Below are 20708 nucleotides of genomic sequence, written 5' to 3' on the forward strand. Positions count from 1 at the left end.
GAACAACAATAATACCGTGAAAAACATTTTTCAGAAAAATAACAACTAAACTATAAGAAAAAGTACAAGACTCTGAGAGAGACTCGAGTGCAATGTGTGAGAGGTGTTTTGACTATGTCAGCCCCAAAAGAGTGCCTGGTGCGGTGTGTCAACATCGCCACTAGGGAGACAAAGGCGGCCGGACGTGGTGCTGGCCACCCACCCCCTCGTGTGCCACAGTGCCGGCCTTCATAGGTGCTACTCGCGAACAGCACTTGCCTCAACAATCTGTGAAAGGCTACACGGTGGATCTTTGTCTTTGTTGGGGGGGGGGCTGAACGAGCTGTGGTCTTGAGCTCCAGGTCGGACCTCTGGCCTAGGCGCTTCCAACACCCAAAGGAACACCAACGCTTGTGCGTCGCAGGCGCGAAAGCATCAAAGCGAGAGGACCATTGCATTCTGAAATTAAAAGCCATGTTCAGCCACAGTGAGCCCTTTTGCTCCTACAAGAAAATATCTGTGCAAAACCATGAACAACGATGAGGACGAAGAAGACAACAAAACCAGTCTCTAATTTTGATTTGAAGCTTTCGTGACTGCAGGAATCCATGCTCTTTGGTTCTTCCGGTAAAGTCACGTAGGTAGAAAAATAATAGATCGCGACGTTTAGATCGCAACACAAGCAATCGTCAGCAGTTTTTTCTTGCTGTGGTTGCCCCACCTGATGACGATCGCTTGTGTTGCGATCGAAATGTCGCGATCTACTATTTTTCTACCTACGTGACTTTAACGAAAGAACCAAAGAGTAGAGTCTCTAATTGCCAGATTTGGTTGGGAGAAATTTTCTTAAATTCATCGGTTTAGCTGAAACAATAATAAATGCCGTGCTAAATGCTTGTAGACCTCGTGACAATTTAATGTGTTTGACAGTCGGGTTGTGTATGCTCTTATCATAAACATTTGGCCAAATTATTACGTGGCCTAGATCAAATCTCCTATGAATTATGTCGGCTGCAAAAAACCTACGTAGTCTACTTAAAAAGAGTTGCGTAATATGAAAAGGATAAACAAAACCACTACCGAGTCAAAATAAAAACCTATCACTTAACATACATGCCATTCTACAATCCGCAAGCAAAAGCCTGACCTATAGGTAAGCGGATCGACCCCAACTTTACAAAACCGCCTCCTCTGCTTAGTTTCACTCAGCTGAGGGAATTCATCCCAAATGCACTACTTTAAGAAATCATAAAATAAGCAGGGTGCCCCTTGGAATCCAGCCAATGGATATTTGGGCCACCTAAATCAAACCACTGTACTATGAAAGCATAACTCATTGTTATAAATAGCCTCATACTTGCCCATTCTTCAAACAAACTATTTCTGGTGGGGAGTTGCCCACACAAGTGATTTTAGAGAATCTTGATTTGAAGCTTTCGTGACTGCAGGAATCCATCCTCTTTGGTTCTTTTGGTAAAGTCACGTAGGGAGAAAATTCATAGATCACGACGTTTCGATCGCAACAACAAGCGACCGTCTTCAGGTGACGATCGCTTGAAGACGGTCGCTTGTTGTTGCGATCGAAACGTAGTGATCTATTAAATTTTCCTACCTCCGTGACTTTACAGAAAGAACCAAAGAGTATGATTACAGTAATAAAACCACACGGGTTCGGAGTGGCGAGTCATTTTAAGAGAGTAAACAGTCAGATGGCTATACTGCAAGCTTTAAAAAATAGAGAATCACTCTCTGCAAATGATCCTATTATTTTTATTACTTTTTAATTTTTTATTCACTTTATTTTTTTTTTCTATCTACGTGACTTTACCGAAAGAACCAAAGAATATGATCCTACATCAGTGTGAAGTGCAGGTATTATTTGGTCCAGTGAGTGAGAGATATATAATGATAAAGTGGATGGTCTTACAATAACTGGGTTTTTAAGTCGATTCAAGCTTGCCTTATTTTGGGTATTTTAGACAATGTGTGCAAGCATGCGTGTTTTTTGCAGCAACGATTTAAGCACGTGTATATAAACACTCGCATGCGTGAAGTCACTTGCTTTCTGCACTATACATCATTTAAAATATAGGAAATACCTCATTGAATATTTAATTGTGTTGACATTTTCATACTTTCAACCTACGTCCCTAACAATAACAAACATACCATGAAAAGGCTCTTAATGGTTGTAAAAAAAACCGATATTATCTTAAAGTTAAAGTTCTCATTCTAAAGATTAAGGGGGTAGGTTAGCGTGTCCGGTGGTCCCCTTGTTCAACACTCAGCCTTGCACTTTAGATAATTGGGCTCCTCCTGTTCTGGACACCGCAGCAGTGTTAATTGGGATAGGAATTTTGTGGATGGTTAGCTACCTGCACTACTGGAAATACAGTGTTCCCCAGCGGAGCACGACGCTAGAAATGTTGGAGCACACGATACATTTTTCATCAACGAAACGTCTCTCAGCATCAGCCGGTGTGTAAGGGAGAGAGAACAATCGTACATGAGCATCCGCGACGATGCGGTATATGTTTAAAGGCAACCGAGTTGTGCACGGTCATGTCGGGCAGGTGGCTGTTCCAAATCGCCGGCTGTTTTGTTAAGAAAAGCCACGTGAAAGATATCCGCTAAGTGCAGGTCTTCTCTACGGGACCCTGATGCCTGCTGTATATTTGAAGTATGCATGTGCTCTCCCTGTGGTCGTGTGTCCTCCGGTTTTTGTCTCCACATATAGACAGTATGCATTTAGGAGTATTTGGCTGCTATCAATGTACCCGTGGCAAGCCATTTTGTTGAGCTATCATTTGCGGCCAGGTCGCTTCTGAAAAAAGAGTGGGCCTTATCTGGTAAAATAAAAATAGTTAGAAGTTGACTCCAAGATGGTGATAACTGCACCGCCAATTTAAGAATCGAGCGTGCCCTCTCAGTAATTGCGTGCACACTGTGGAGTATCATCTGTCGCCCCCACTCGTCCAAATGTCGTCTTTAAAAACATTTTGAAAAGGTTCTCGAGATGGCCAGACGACTCACTTGGATCAAAGCACCAGGTCAGCACTACCGAGATCCTGGGTTTGGATATAGCTGGCCAGGTGCCTACGATTAAGTGCAGCGAGTAGATGATCTCAGCCCAGTTGCAATAACTGCACACAATAGTTGATTTGGTGGATCACTTGCTTACTGCAGCTCTGAGAATTAAAAAAAACTGGTTTAACGCGATGAACAATATTTACTGCAGGGTGTTGTAAAACGTGTAGAAACGCTCAGTGTGAATAAAGATGGTTGGAGTAACTATTAAAAGCAGTTCTGTGATGTCATCTTCCTGGCTGTTCTCTAGAGGTTTATTAAGACACCAACAGAATAACTCGATTATAATAATAAAAAAAAGAAAACATAAAAGATGTAAAAGTTATCTCTGTGCATTCGTCAAATTACAGCCATGTTCTCTAACACTCCACCACATGTAGATATTCAATCACTGTAGAGGTGGCCAGGTGGTTTCAGAGGTGTAAGTATTGAGCTGGCACCCCTGAGATCATGAGTTTGAAACCAGGCCACAAGCTGTCATTTGAGTGTAGAGAGTTGACCTCAGTCCGGCCCCCCAATGACAATCCAAAAATCCCATCGCATCACATTGGTTCCGCACTATATCTTGCTGGTCTTTTCAAGGAGCACAAACCATCACACAAACTCTGGTAATCCTTGCAACGGATTTTAGCTAACCCATCGAATAAAGACAGTCACCGCCTCGTGCGCTTTCAGATGCACTTCTACGGCCGTCTGGAACGCTCTTCCTTCCAATATTTGGAAGCCACTGGAGCTATGCATTTTTGAAATCTAAATTGAAAACTAATTTCTTTAGAAGTGCTTTGTGTTTAGTTTGTTGTCCTGTCCCAACACCTCAGATTAGCACGGTTGGCTTCGTATGGTGCGAAGGACGTTCAAAATACATACATAAGGATACATTCTTTAGCTCTGAGAAATAAACACGTGGGTTTTACTGTCATGGAACCAACATTACACTTTGTAACAGGGTGGGTGGGTAAGGATGTCCCCTTACTGTGTGGACCACTTAAGGGGATCTCAGAATTAGTTATTTGTTATCTATATATAAAAGGGAAATTTATGAATATGTGTGTCTGTTCAAAATGTCTAGCATACTTCCCGACATGCAACAAACTAAAATTTGGCATGTGGGTAGTTTCCAGACAGTACACAATGCAAAAAGTATAAAAATAGACTTTAGTATTTTGGGGGGGGGGGGGGGGCGCAATAATGGATATATTTTGCACGGCAAGTGAGCGGTGACGTCACATCTGTGATGTCACCCGCATGCGGCAGCGTCACGCAATGTGCCTGCTGACGTCACGCACCCCTCCGCGTAGGCCGTGTATCAATTTAAGACAAGAATCCAAGTCCCGGGCGAAGCCGGGTAGTAAAGCTCGTCTGCTTATATCGGTGTTCTGTACTCGAGGGCTGTGTATTGCTCTGCGAGAGATCCTCATTCATCATTATTAGTCTCATGGGGTTATATTGCCCAATACAATAAAGATTCAATTTGGGTAAAAAACTAATATTAAAATACATTGCAACATCAAAGCAATGTCTTTCATGGACTTTTGCATATTTAAAAACACAAATAGGCAGCGATTTTCAATCCACACTGCAGTGTGTGCCTTGCTGTGCTGACACCATTGGCGAGAGGCTTTCAACACGTGTCCCAAATTCATCATCGCATGTCCACTTCAGTTGATCCTTTATACGTGTCACCTCTCTTGGCTGTCATTCCAGCAGCAGTCTTGAATGAGGCTGTCATCTCTTGGTACAATGAGCCCTGCCCTCACCCATTAGCGCATAGCATAGCAATGCGAGTGAAACAGGTTCCTGTTTTGTTCACTATTCAAAGTTTACCTTCTCATTTCATACTCGAGATGTCTGTTTCAATTTTTTTTGTCTTATTCTGGATATAAACCATCAGTAGACACATTCAGGAATTTGTTCAAGAAAGCCGCATCATTCAAAGCATAATTAAATAACTTGCTCATCTGCCATCTAACTCAGATTGATGTATTATTTTTCCCTTTATCCCCAGCTCTTTGGAAGATTTGATATTGTAAAGTTACTTTTGTTTATCTGAAAAGTCCCCCATCTTTAATATCCGACGCCTACGCATTAGACATATGCACTCTAAATATAATCCTCGCTGTGGAATGAATGTAGCTGATCTTTATTCTCACGATCTGTTTCAATCGCTTTTACTTCAATATTTTCAAAAGATAAAAATCAATTCCTTACAAGCCGTCTTACATTCATTCAAATTAAAAGATTACTTGCTATGAAACACTAAACACTATAAATCCTCAAAATGAAAATAATAATAGTCAGCAGAGAACAGGTTTCAAAAATAGCAAAAATCATCAAGAGAAAAATACAAAATGTACATTCATTATTTTTAAAACACTGGAAATATCAGCCACATTTTTAAACATTAACTACCTGTTTTTATGGCATTGTCTACGTGAAAAATGTTGCCATCCCAATATAAACATGCTCTTTACTCTACCCAACAACTTAAGTGTTCCTTTGATTTTACCCCAACTGCGTGAACACGAGTCTTTAATTCAGCTATTTTTCTTGAAAAGAACTAAGAATTCAACAAAAACCGTAACACCACACAATAATAAACCACTTTATACATACTTACATGGTCCGGTGGTAAGGCTGGCTGTGCGCGTGCGCGCGTACACGAGAGGAACGCACAGTGCGAGTGGCTGCGTGCGAGTGAACAAGCCGTGGAACCGGCCCCGGCGCTATACTGACGCGTGACGTCCGGATCACGGCGAGCCCAGGGCGCAGCGACGCTCAGCCCAACAGCAAAGGGGCGTGCGCGCACGGGTTCCGAGCGAGCGTGCGTGCGAACGCGCGTGCACGGGTGCGAACGCGTGTACGTGCGTGCTCGCGGATGGCCGCCCCCTGTAATCCGCAGGGCACAAGTGGTCGGGGAGCCTGTGTTTAATCAGCAACAAACACGAGGATGTGCTGGCCGCCCGTGCCACGTACGCATGTCTCCGCCCGCGACGCTGCCACCACCCCCAAGGGAGGATGAGCAGTTTCATGTGCGAGACACCTCCTGTCAAGCAGAGCACCACCACCGTCTACAACCGCAGTCGTGCTGAGAATGGGATTTTTTTTATTCAACAGCAGACGGAGTAGGGAAATATGAACCATATTTCTTATCAATTATTCACGGCTTATATCTAAACTAGGGCAAAGGAGTCTGAAGAGACAGCTGAGCATTTCTACGGGCAGGGGGAGGGTAATTGTTTACGGGAAAGGCAGGCTAGGCTGCCACAATTGTGTATAGAGAAATATATCAGTGGATATAAATTAAGGGATTTAATGAGTTCAAATGAGGTGAGATTTTAGGGTATTGCAATGCCATGTGCGTCAATATGGACATTGTAAAAAAATCCCTATTAATTGAAATGTGTAATCATTATTAAGCTGAAAGGCCAAACCAATTCAAACAAAACTAGTTAAGGCTTGTTGTTTCTCACATAAGTAAAGTGAGTTCAGTCAAAATAAAGCAAGATTTAAGGGCTGTATAGGCCTTACGAGCAATATATAAAACGAGCGACCTCAAATTTACAACCTCAGAGTCCTCAAGGCTTTCCCCGCATCTCCGATGAGAACGGTCGGCTACGTACGACGCGTAAGAAGTTCAACGTACACACATACAAGGCCGTTTGGCAAAGCTTTGTAAGGCATCAGCAAGGAAGTTCAAATAATGGCTGACACGTGTTCTATGTAGTGTTAAAAACGTAAACGTCAATTACACAACAGTGACAAAACTGTAAAGAAACTTGGTCTAATGTAACAACATTAAACCACCATATTAGTAATGTTACTTGTAAATTTGGTTTGAATTGCTGTGATTCAGGTTGTTTTTTCAATGCTGTGGTGGATAGTAGTGTCTCTAGTGACTGCAGGGGTCAAGTGAACCGATTGTGTAACAAATTCATTATTACACGCACTATTTGGTGCATGTATCGTGTGCGTAACACTTTCCCGTTCCCATGACGTATGTGTACATGTACGTCATCCGTCTTTGTTCCGGAAATGGGAAAAAACTAAATTAAACGTATCGGTACCAAGGCTCCCACAAGGCCAAGCGGGAGGACATGTGGCACAGTTTGGTGCCAGCTATTAGAGTACGGTCGTGTCGCTCCAGTTCTCTGCGGCGAATGCAATGTCTTTGCAAACAATGGCGCTACGCCTCTCCAAGTAAATGAACGCTGAACTTCTTGCACGTCCGAGATTCAGAGGCGAACGGGACACACCCTGCAACTTGCAGTTGTCTTGGAACCGGAAAGGGTTAAGATATTTATTTCGATCAATGAATGGATGCATCGGACCACCCTGAGTAGACACTGTACTGAATGTTTTCAATGCTAACCCTTGAAAATGATTTTCTACAGTTGCCCGCAATCATTTGGAGTCAGAATGTATGCTAAGAGGAAATAACAAATGCGAGCTACGTCCATGCATTTGGCACCAACTGTAAAGATGCAGAAATGCAGCCGTGTATTTCAGCAGCGCAGGCAGAAATATTGGAAACAATTTTTTGAATCTCGAATCCGTTGAACTAGCACACGTCTTCAGCGCCTCTGAGCAAACACCCCAGGAGGTTACAACCGTTCTTCCAAAGACCATGCACTGCGGAGGAGCAGGTTGACTTTCCACAATGGGTAGAGAGAGAGACAATGCTTTCTTGCAGCGGGCGGGCAGTGTGTAAACTACACATCACAAAACCAGGCGAACATTGAATGCAGTGGGACCTACTCTTGTGCCTATCAACAAGGCCAATATGTTTGGTAATCAACTAAGTATATGTTAAAAGTATATCAATGACTATTAACTTGTCCAAAGCTAAAACTCGTGACACCGACCAGAAGAGTATCGCATGATTGCATGCCACTCCAAATTTAGAAGCAAATTGCACACATTTATCTGTCGTTTGTCTTGCACACAACGTTTTTGTGACCTTTCACTTTGATACAAAAAAGGGTTTTAGAGTTATGCCATATCAGTCTGTATGCAATATAGTGCTCATGCCTGCAAGGATAAATATAGAACATTCCAATATCACAAGAGAGGGCAGAAAGCCGTGGAAACCAGAGCCAGCTTAGCCTCCCACATGTGTCTCAATGCACACTGCAGAGACCTGCTCAGACCTGCGCTTGGCCCCGTGGGAGCTGTGTGCACGCTGGAAAATGTTGGTTTGTGCAGTGGTAATCTGCACACCATTTAACGTGACCAAAAACAAGAACATCTTTAAAAAAAACGTTTGCTATGCTTTTCATCCGACACGTGCTTCTAAATACGGAACATATATATATTTCTGCAGCAGCAACAATAAGGGGTAAATCACACTGTGCGCATGGTATGCCGTTAATTTTAATGCGCAGGCAATGTCACCATTCGGCGTGTTGCTCATTTTAGATTTTCAACACTTCCTAAAACGTACATTACACTGGAAGGCCTGATGAGGAAAGGTTTATGACAATTATCGTTGTCTCACCATTGCAACCGGGAGTGATAAAAACGAGTACGACTTTGTGGGGACGTTCACAGCGGCTGTCCTATGGATATACTCACCCCTGGCCATATGAACATGGAATTTCCACCAGCGGCTCAGGGCTGTAAAAACGAAGATGAGCACTGCCACAGTGCTCGCTGCTTCTGCAGGACATCACCGTTGTTTCACGGGCTAAACAAAACCCATGCGCAACGTCTTAAAAATGCACTTTGTTTGCCCACCCTTAACAAAAATACACTAAATGTAATAATTCGCCTGGTCACCAAGCGGGCACACACTGGACTCGAAGCGGTCAGTGGTTGCTAACAACAATGCACCGATGCACACAGGCATTTACGAGCAAGACAACTGCACTCGTAACGCGCAACAGAAACTGCAGCACTTGTCAATGGCCTTTCTAAGTTCAATGGGAACTGAACACACCCGCTCCATCACAAGCAATCACTGCGGAGTGTGGAGCTTACAAATGAATTAACGAGAAGGCCTTTTCATATTCATTGTAACTGTGCTGTACTAAGCGCGTGTGGTGTCCTGCCATTATCTAACCGAGTCCGTGCGGGTATTTATTCGGAGCACTTGCTTGTGCCGCTATATAACCAGGCAGCGATGCTGTTTTGCTGACGTTTTCAAGTAAATGTTACTCGAGGAAACGTGCTTCATCGGTATCTTGTGAGGTGGAGAAAAATAACATTTGAAGAATAATGTCCTGACTGCAAGCGACAGAGAGAGAAATCAAGAAAACTCCAGCTATGCAGACTATGCGTTACGAAATGTAAACCAAACGTAAAATTATATTATGGAACATGGTTCCAGGCAGGTAGCAAATGCATTTGATTTTTCGATTTAAAAATGCATTTGAATTAATGTTACTGCGGTTATCCATGCCTAAGTGCAGCATTTTTATCGAAGTTAACTGAAAAGGAGTGTTGTGAGTTTAAATGGATTGTTGTTGTGAATGTAATCACAGCGATGATGTTTATTTATGTATTTATATGCTTATTTATTTAATTGATCAGTCCACTAATTCTCTTCGGAAAGCTATTTGCGCATAGTAACTCAATTTGTGTGATAGCAGCTAGTTTATAATGAGATACCGTGGGCATTAGATTAATGAAGCGTAGTCCAACAGATCAATAATACTAATGGTCTACTTTATAATCACATTACACGCTTTAATCTCTAAGCTCTATATGGCTGCTGCATTTGCTAAGTGAATGAATGTACACAAAGTTTCATAGATGTTCCTGGTAAAAAATGGATGCCCATTGTTCAAAACTGCATTCAAAAGACGTGAGTTTACATATAATTTAACTTTTCTATGAAACCGATTATCTTGAAACACATTTTCTTGCGCAGTTCGCAAAGGGATAGCAGCATTGTACATGATTCACATATCTTGAAGCACTTTCCATTGTGGCTATCTTTTTCCTGAATGCACAACAGACTGGTGGCTATAATCAATACGACCAACACAGGCAGCTAAATAGAAAACTTAATTCGTATTTTTCGGTTTAAAGCTTTCGTGACTGCAGGGATTCATATTCTTGGTTCTTTCGGTAAAGTCACCTGATGATGATTGCTTGTGTTGCAATCGAAACGTCGTGAGAATTTAATTGTTTGATTTTTATTATTTTATTATTTCCCTTCTACGTGACTTTACCGAAAGAACCAAGTATATAAACTTCGTATACTAATAAACACATGCAATATGTCCAACTGTCTTTTAAAGGCAGGACTACTAAGTACATCCTGAATGCTAATATAATAACGGAGCACGGAATCTATGGCAAACAATTAGCAAGCAGATAGTCCCACGGTTCATAACAAAATATATTAAACTGGCTGTGCGACTCACAAACTATGGAGGGCCGATGAGCGAGTGCTGTAAAAAAAGAAGAGATAAAAAATGAGAGTGGTAACCTTACCCTTATTTAAACATTAAACGCTTTCCCCAGACACAGACAACTCCCGGCTGTCTGCTGCAACCCTGCACCACATGAGAAGCCGAAGGGCAGGTACTGCTCGCCGGAGCCCAGGGCACAGGTATAAGCTTTCGAACGGATTCTGGCTCATGTTTCGAGAGCCTTCGCAAAAAAACGTTCCCGATTTAAAGGCTTCAAGATAAAGTGCCAAAATATATTCAATAATTTCCCACGCCAGTGACGTGTAACACCAATGCCAATAACTCCACCCCTTTATAACAACAAATCTCCTGTGCCACTATACATACAACTTTGCAAAAGTTTGAATTTGACCTCTAAGCAAGCACATACAATATTACCCATCTCTTCAACTTCCGAATAATCACAGGGATGTTTCAAATAGCTATTGAGAAATGCCTCAAAACACACTTCTGGCCAAATATCACAATACCGCTAGAATAACACGAAACGACCCGAAATTAGTGGAGCAATTTTGTCAAACGTTATTAGGTGCGCTCAAATTACATTACGCCGGAAAGCAAGAAGACCGCACTGAAAAATGAGGCATTTCATCACAGCGAGGTCTTTACAGCGAAACGCCTGGAAATGAACGCACTGATGGATGGATATCCCACTGGGTGCATGAACATAGAGAATATAAAAGAATAATAGATGGCACACGCAACGAAGGTGAATCAACACGTGCATTCACACAACGAACGCGCAAGACAACACGGCTGGCAAGTTTCTGCAGGTGCCGGCTGCCTGCTAACGCTTTAGCGGCATGTCACGGAATCTCATTACAGAAGCAACGCAGGGGCTAACGAGGTTTCGAACATCACAATGGACGCGTCCCCACAGGAACACACAACAGACACAATGTCCGGTCAGAATGAACCACAAGAACGGAGCAAAAACGGCCCATGATATATATTGTTATCACCATGAAGTAAAGCTAAAAGCACAACCAAATCTGTGCCTCGATAATAATGCTAATACGTTCTCTATTTACATCATCTGTGTGCCAGAAAATGCCTTGCACCAGTTTGATATACATGTTTTAACATTAATATTCAACACACACCTTGAAATGCAAAAATGAAAGAGGATATTGTTATTTTTATTTAGTGCGCGTATTTGTGCCGAGGAGCCAGGCAGTAGCTTCATCATTTACATAATGTGATGTCCTCAGACAGCTGCTGCCCGCTTGGTTAGCTGACAGAATCCAAATATTATTTATCCTGGAGAAATCCGATGAGCTATGAAGCTCTTTTTCATAGATGTCCAATAGGGACGGGTCAGAAAATGAGTCTTCAACAAAGTGCGTCACCGTCTGTCTTGCACCACCGCGACAGTTGAATTAATTGGTCACTTTTATAACCAAAGTACATTTTCTGAATCCGATTACCGTACTTTACAGGGACACTTCTCACATGCAATTCGTTTTCTCTCTGTGGGTGTCTTTGGTCCTCTGCCCAAAAGCAGGTCCTTGACTCAAGCTCCCTCCATGTTGCCCAATCTCTCGCCTTCTTCTCAAGTCACCGTATGCCACCCCCCCCTTCCCTTGAAGGTGTCAAACAGCACCCTTCATTTTCTACCCCTTGGCCTCTTTACCAACATCCTTCCTTCATGGAGCTTTCATTTCTGAGAATGCGTCAAACTCATATCTTTTACCTTTTATGGATTGTTCTAATTCGACTTCTCTCTTTCTGAACCTGCTCCAGAATGTCCTCACCACTCTCTCTTTCTCCACGCAAATGATGCCAATCATTTGATGCCATACCCACCATCTCTGAACTAGAATTAGTCCAGTTTTCAAAACCCTTTGATTTCCACTCATAAACGTGCATGTCTGTGGCTAAAAGGGGCATAAAAGCACTGCAGAAGAAGCGAGATGGAGAGTGGGATGATGTGGGTGTGAGCAAGTGTGACATGACGTGTTACGGCAGAAGCACACGGCGATCTCAGATGCCGACGAGAACTGTCTTAACAGGAAGTGTGTAAATTTCGATTTAAAGCTTTCGTGACTGCAGGGATTTATCTTCTTGGTTCTTACGGTATTATTTTTATTATTTTCCTTCTACGTGACTTTACCAAAAGAACCAAGAAGAGGAAGTGTGTAGTTTCAACGCACATTGCAATCCACTGAGGATGCCAACTTTGCCAGACGGCGTTGTATGAATCCGAGACTGCAAGACGCAGTCTTCAGCCTCCATGTTTGTGCTTGCCATTTACACAACTGTGGGTTTGGTATGATGTGTGCGAATGCCAGATTACAGTAAGTGTAAACGTCTTTTAGTAACAGTTCATTTCATAACATGCTTTTCCAGTCGAAATTGACCAAACAATCCAGACAGTGAAAATGTCACAAAATAATTCAAAGAAAGCCTTCTTTTCAGGTTATTTATTTATTATTTTAGGTGCTTATCTTTATGTATGAGATGGTCAGGTACTGGTGAAATTCTGGTTTCTAACCTGGGCAATAACCCACGCTCGGTGGGGGGGGAGGGCTGTGGAATCAACCCTGGGTGCTACGTCTCTTCGGTCTTCGCTCGGCATCGTGGGTCAGGCAGCGTGCGTGCTGGCTGACCCGTTCGTGTAGTTAACCCGCTGCTCACATAGTTAACCGTGTAGCTATCACCTAGCAGTAGAACCAATTTACATTTAGTTAGTTACCCTGTTGGGGAGTTGTAATAAACGTGTTGCCTTCAAGTTCAAGTGTGTGTCTCCATGGTCAACACGACACATGGATAAAAGACAACTGAAACGATGCCATAAGTTACCTCTCATCACTAGCCAGGCAATTACAGAGGCTGCTCCCGAATATGGTAAGACGCACTGCCTATGAGTGTGCTGAACAGAAGATTATTCACCTCCTGGCGTGATGTCAATATTCACTGTTACAATACAATTGAGAAAACTAAATGAAAAAAATACTATTTGGAAAATTGTTAGCTTTTGTTTATATAGCCTGTATTTTACCCCAGGTTTCATTTGCAAAACAGACCTTTGGTATTAGTGGGCTCTCACCTGGATGCAGAACAACTGTCATCTATATACAAAAATGGGGTGCAGCGGTGGTGTAGGGGTTATCTCACCACGCTAATAAACCTCGTGACACTGGTTCTAATCCCGGCCACGACTTGTGTCATCGGCGAGCGATGTCTGAACCGGTCCTGTGACCGCCCGTCACCAAGCTTTCCGAAGCAGTGTTGAAGTACGGTCAAATAACCCCCCCCCACCCACGACTGACACAGTGTGCAAAACTTCCTAAAGTGGTGGATTGTCCATGGGGTTCCTCACTTTGTTATAGAACAGAAACATTCACTGAGTTTTGCACGAAGAATTGTATTATCAGACACCGCCAGAACATTTCCAAACTATTACACTAAATATAGACTTGAAGATGTCTACAATTCAGAATTTTACATTGGTTTGTAAAGTACCACATCGAGTAGCAGGGAACACTGTGAAATCTCCTCGTACGGGTGCTGCCGACACACCACCAGGTCACCAGGTCACCCAAAACGAAGCAGCGTTCAGAACGGCAGTGTCGGTAATAGTCAACTAACCGAGCATAAGGCATCCCACTGGCGACACTCGGCACCCATTAATGATTGTCTGCGCTGGCCAGGCCACAGTGTGATCAGTCACTCTGAAATCTTTCACGCCACATTCCTTTGCACTTGGACCATATACTGAGCCCCATGGGATACAAATCAAAGGCTCTTTATTGTACTACTGGTACATTTCTACTATTTATTGTCTTAAATATCTTGAAAGACACTGAGATGATGTATTTGTATACTGTATTCTCGTATGAAAGGTCTCTAAATGCTAAGTGTCTTCTCCTGCACACTATGCTGCATCAAGGCAGCTGATAAGCTACCATTTGCTATTATCAGGGCATATTATGTTCGTTTGTCCATCGATCGACACCTCACATTTAAATAATCATTGCAAAAGCTCGACACTAAATGCTACAGAACTTACCACATGGCTTCTAACATTAAAATACCATCATCTATAGTTTTTGGATAAAATTGGCTAAAGTAGTTGAAAAGAATCATGTTTATGTCCATTTATGTTACACTATGCTACATACTAACACGATTAGCACTTGCACATTATAACATGAGCACATGGGTGTAAGTTCACGAACCTAATGTGTGGCATCCATTGATAGGTGTGCTTTCCTTTCCCCCCCTGCACACATGGCGATCATGTAGAGACAAACATCCCGTTATTGACTGGCTTTGCACCTTGTTCTCAAATGTGCTATGGACCGTGTGCAACATGCCGGGCCGAAGTCCACTAACTTTTCATAACAGTCACAATGACGTATGTAAACCTGCACGCTCTAATACATGTGTTCCTCTCTCCATCTCTCCGTGTAACATTCCAAGCATGCACCTCTCCCATACTTCTTTGCGCATCGTTCAGCTTTTGTTCAATCTGATCTGGATGCCGGTTGTGTCCCGTCAACAGATCTCTTCCATTCTATAGCAAATGTGCTGTATGTATATATGAACCTTATAGCGGGACCCCGGCTCTCGCATAAACTGCGTTGCGACGTCATTTTGTCTGTTGAAGGCGAACTATACGGCAATCTATTCCTCTTGACAAGCTCTACACGATGCGCTAACCAAAGTTTCAAAGTTTTGTTTCTTCTGCGCATTCATCCTCGCTGCGCTTGGACGGCATGACAACAGAATGATCCGCACCAGGTGGGTCGTGGCGTTTATGTGCGCGGTGGGACGGAGTTGCCAAAAAGAAATTACGATTTTGACTTCCGTTTATTTGGGACCCATAGTCCCGCCATAAGGTTCATATGTTGAACTTCTTTCGCACCATAAGTAGCCAAACGTGCTATTAGGAGGTGCAGTATATGACTCTTGTTTCGCTCATATTTATCGAGCCCCACTTTGCAGCCTTCTCAACTTGGTACTTCCAAAACATTTCCCATAGTTAATTTCCATTACTATTTTACAATGACTCATTTTGTAAATTTCACAAAAAAGCGATATGGACTGATGCATCTCAGGACTGTGAGAGTTAGAGATGGCTTGGGGGAGGTCTGTATCCAGCAGTGGCCAGATCATGGCTGATGCTGATGAAGATGATAGCTGGTGTGCAAGTGCTGGGATCTGCCATTCCATCCCGTAAAAGTACGTCTGGCTCTGCTCGCTTTACCCCGAATGCAACCAAAGTACTCACCGCTTGGTGACCACGTTGACAGCTATTTACTTATTTAACATCCAACCACCCCACGAGTGTTCAATTAGACAATGTTTAGTTTACATGAGAGTTCCAATGGAGGCAAGCTACAGGAAAGCAGCACACTTTAAAGCAACACCAAGAATGGCAACAAAAAACAGTGATGTGATAATGGCAATACTTTTATAGTATAACCTAATTATTAAGGCATTCGTGTTACTGGTTTTCTTTTTACATGTAATTCAATGTGTATGATCTCAAATTGGAAATAAAGTACAAACATAAAATGTTCATATTGTACAATATTATAAGCAGCAAAGCCTCTATGAAAGTGAACATATTTAGGTAAAGACAATGTTGCCATCTGAAAATAAACTGTAATTACACTTTTCCAATGGTGCCCTTCATAGGGCAAGCAACTACCATTAATATCCATAGTTTTTGACATGTATATAAACTGGGTATGACTGTGCATTGGATAAAATCTGCTTCCTATTTAGTGGCGTTCAGGTACCACTTGCTGCTTTGTTTGCAAGGCAAGACTTTGTGATTGGATCCCACCCTTCCAGTATGCGTGCCACTTTCTGTTCAAAACGTCTGCTGCCTCCTATGAATCACTTGAGTTAAAATCAATATATACAGCATGTCATGCTGTGTGGAAACCAAAGAAGGCCAAGACAACATGCCAGAGGCATCCCTCTTCCTTGCAAAGTTATGTGATTTAATAATAATGCGATCAATATTTTTTGCAGGGGCTTTCCATTTCACTAGTCTTGCAATAGAGGAAGCTGGTTATTCTGCCAATACACCATCCTATTCTGAGAAAAAATAATTAAACAAAAGGCAGGGAGGAAGACAGTGGAAACGGCACTTAGGGCACACGAGAAAGACGTGATTTATCGGGTCCTCCTTGGCACTTAACAAAATTTAAGACAGGTGATCGCTAATAGTACGTAGCTACAGCCGCATGTTGGGTCGGTAAAATAAAATACAACACAATGAGGCCGCACATGCTTTCACAATCGATTTAAGAGAGCAGTCGCCAATTTCAAACTAAATGTTGAAGAAATAAACTCAAATATAGCACGTTCGGAAGGACAGTGTAAACAAATGGGCAGGATGCTAAGAGAGATAGGATGGAGGGGTACTCGGGACAACAGGCAGGAAATATGTAGTTGCCGTTTCGCAAGCGTGAGAATGATGCATGCGGGTACACGCATGCACTCACACAGGGATCACAGCCATCTCTTGGTAAGCACGGCAGAACACAGTTGAGTAATTCCGGTAAGGTAATTAAAGTCATCCTGGTGGAGCCAGCAGTGCCTAATGCAGCACAATCATCCCTGTGAGATCGGCATCTCTCCATGGAAAGAAAAAAGGCACACTGCCACATCGGAGCTGAAATTTCAGAAACCTAAGCTGTGCATCGCTCAGCGCTCGGATCAGAGCTGCAATTTGCTTGGAATTTTCCTCTGAGCCGGTCAGTTTAGAATTCACAACTTGAACTGCGCCTTTAAATTATTCACACTGCTGTTCCAAAAGATTCCCTGACTTATAAATACAGTAAACAAGCGCTGTGGGCTGATCTCTGACTAAATGTTTAACTTTGCTTCGTTAATGCCAAAGCATCTGTTTCAATTCTTGTGGTCTCAATTTAATGATGCACAATGTATAATTATTAATCAATTTATTTGAATGCTATGTTAACAATTTAAATATAGCTTGTGTTTTTCGAAGAAGACCTGAACTGGACTACTCTTCACATGACAGGCAGACAAACGAATGCTCTTGAATATAATTTGACAGTGAGACTTTATAACTCCACTATGGACATCACACTCGAGCAAATCCCTTGACAATCATCACACGAGTAGGAATTTTTATTTCACCTTTATTTAACCAGGTATAAAAACCCATGAGGTTAAAAAACTCTTTTGCGAGGGGGACCTGGCAAGACGTCAGCAAAAATAAATCACCACACACACACATACGGACACAATACGAAAGAGTACAATACTAAATATTAAAAAAATTACAATGGTCAATGACATTTTATTCTATCAGAGCTTTGAAATGAGACAATAATACCCTCTTCTCAGGTCTTAAAATCGTTTGTAATTCATTCCAGGACTAAGGAGCATGATAGGAAAATGATTATTTCTCCATTTTAGTCGTTGCCCTTGGAACTGTTAAAGAGAACACTGACTCAGAACGAAGGCTGTAGGGTTGTGATGTTTTTGTGAGCTGTGAACAAAGATATGTCGGGAGTAGGCAAAGTACTGCCTTATACACAATCACGTACCAGTGTTTCAGCTTTCTGGTGTGAAGGAAAGAGGACTTCACCATGTTATATAATTCGCAATGGTGAGTGAGTAAACTTGCATTAGTAATGAACCTAAGTGCTCCATGGTGTACTGTGTCCAGCACCTTAAGGGTACTGGCGGCTGCTCACATATAAACAATGTTACCATAATCCAATACAGATAAATATGTACCGTGCACAAGATCTTTCTTAACTGACTTAGAGAAGCAAGTTTTGTTCCTAAAAATAAAAACCCAATTTCAACTTCAATTTATTTCCAATATTTCAATATGCTGTTTAAAATTGAGCTTTTTCATCTAACCAGATGCCTAGGTACTTGTATCAAAATACCCTTTCGATCAGTTTACCATCTAAAGTAAAAATTGGCAAATGACCACACCTGTCTGCTTTGACGGTAGAAAAAAAAACATTTACAGAGTCTGTTGGCATTAAGCACAAGCCTTAATTGTGAGAGTTGATTCTGAATGTAAATCCTGAAACTATCAACCGACTCAAAACTGGCTCACTCATCAACCCAACAACTATATTGCTAACTAACAAGTAGTTCCAAAAGAGTTTTAAATTATATCGTTACGCTGAAGAGCTCTGGGGGGTGGGGGTCGAAACAGTTTTTGACAAGAAGACCCTGTTCCGTTGGGAGGACATTTTTCACACTGTAGCACACAATTAAGAGGTTTTTTTTGCAATGTCTTCAGATTAGAATTCATGATGAAAAATGGCCTGAGAATGCAGCATCAACGTGCAGCATTAGGCATCAAGCTGGGGAAACAAGCGTGTCCCCCTCCGTGCCTGCCACTCAGCTCCCAGAAAACCTGCTATCTTCGGCTCGCTTCTACCGTCACGATGAGGCCTCCCACTCCCTCTTCACAGTACGCCCTGCTGGGCCTAACGGAGATAATAGCACCAAGCCATTTCATATATCTCACATCTAACTTCCTATAAATAGCATGCCCACTGTCAATCTAAGACTGCCATGCGTCAGCATTGATTCATAGCCATCTAAGTGCTGCTAGGAGAGAATCATTAGGCTCAATTTTTGAAGGCTAAAACTATACATTTCAGAAGAGCAAATCTACATCAAACAGCGACGCTCCGGAAAGTTCACCAAGGACAATTTCCATGAGCATGATAACACATTCGTATCCTCGGTTAAAGCACATTTGTATGTATCTATTTTTTGGGAAGCATCAGGTGTCTGAGAAAGCTCAGAATCACCTGAGTGTAATGAAACAATACATCACCATTGTGCGCTGGATCACCACATGCAGACGACTGCCCTATCTTTCAGGTTACGCTAGTAAGCAAGCTGCCCCTTCAGTCACGAGCGACTATGATGAGGCCTGCTCAATAATTTCTGATTTACACCATTGGAACCTCATTTGCCAGTAAAAAAATATGATAATTGGTTTTTAACCCTTCTATCTGGCAACAAAACTGACACCTTTTTTACAAGGAGTCATGTTTGCATAGACCACAATACCTGCAGTCATAATGCAAACAAAAAACATAACTCTGATAATGTGCACTGTCCTTGAAGTTGATTGGTCCACACCCGAGGCAGCTTTCCTTAGAGCCTAGTCTCACATGGGTTGGACCAGATGACGCCAAAAGGCGCACAACTCAAAGACAATGCACCATCAGAGTATGAGAGCTCGGGGTAAGCATTTACACCATTGGAACCTCAGTCATATTGCATTATGACTGCAGGTATTGTGGTCTATGCAAACATGACTCCTTGTAAAAAAGGGTGTCAGTTTTGTTGCCAGATAGAAGGGTAAAAGAACAATTATCAATTTCTGATTTAATTAGATTCAAAATATCTTCACGCAATGTAAAAAATGTAGAACGTTTGACAATTTTACATCATTAGCAAGAATAAGACACTATTTTATTGCAAAGATACATTTTTAAATCATGCATTTCAGTGCTGTTATATGCAGCTTAACTTGGGGCATTAAATAATTAATTGACAGGCTCTGGTTAAGGCAAAGTGATTCTCGACAGCTGTGGAACATTTAGTGGCCAAACAAGTTATCAGCTTCATATGTCACCATGAATGCTGACCAGAGGATGTGCCCTCGCTGCTGACACAGCAACCATCCAAATGCTCTTGGCACACAGTGCTCTGGCAGGTATTTTTTGCATTTGGTTAAATTCGCCAGTACAAATGGCATTGCCTGCAACACATAAGCACAATGTTAGACTGCCGTTTGCATTCTGCATCCTACCCCTTCTTAAGCTGCTCCACCACTAACTGAATACCAATTCAAAATATACATTTATGTTCAATTACAGTAGCAAAAAACGTATTGATCCATTATAATATTGCATTCACATTCCCATTGCCCACAAATGTAAGGTTCTGGTGTCACATTGTGTGTATACCATTGAATCACAATTGTTGCCCTGCCCACATTAGTGACATTAAAAAAAACATAGAACGGCCAGTAATGCATGTGTGACCACATACACGCAAGTACAAAGATCCCCCCTATCGCCTTCAACAGGCTTGAGGAAAATGCTGTTCGCGAGCACCTATGAAGGCTGAAACATGGCACACAAGGTGGCTGGTGGCCAGCACCACGCCCTGTCTTTGTCTCCACAGTGCTGATGTTTACATACCACATCAGGTACTCATTAAAGGCTGAGTCGACCTAGGGGAGCTTAA

At 42.3% G+C, this 20708-nt stretch overlaps 1 protein-coding gene across 3 annotated transcripts in view; it reads right to left on the reverse strand.

The window, feature by feature from the left end:
- Positions 1-20708, reverse strand: part of LOC144933806 (oxysterol-binding protein-related protein 8-like) — a 100683-nt gene that overhangs the window by 38040 nt on the left and 41935 nt on the right. The window contains exon 1 of one of the 3 annotated variants that reach the window (XM_078858962.1): positions 5684-5784. The exons of the other annotated variants lie outside the window; for them this stretch is intronic. The gene's annotated coding sequence lies outside the window, so the exon portion shown is untranslated. Of the gene's footprint in view, positions 1-5683; positions 5785-20708 lie in introns of those variants that run through there. 3 annotated transcript variants of the gene reach the window in all.

This window comes from Lampetra fluviatilis, chromosome 8, assembly GCF_964198595.1.
Source record: "Lampetra fluviatilis chromosome 8, kcLamFluv1.1, whole genome shotgun sequence".
Taxonomy (NCBI): Eukaryota; Metazoa; Chordata; class Hyperoartia; order Petromyzontiformes; family Petromyzontidae; genus Lampetra; species Lampetra fluviatilis.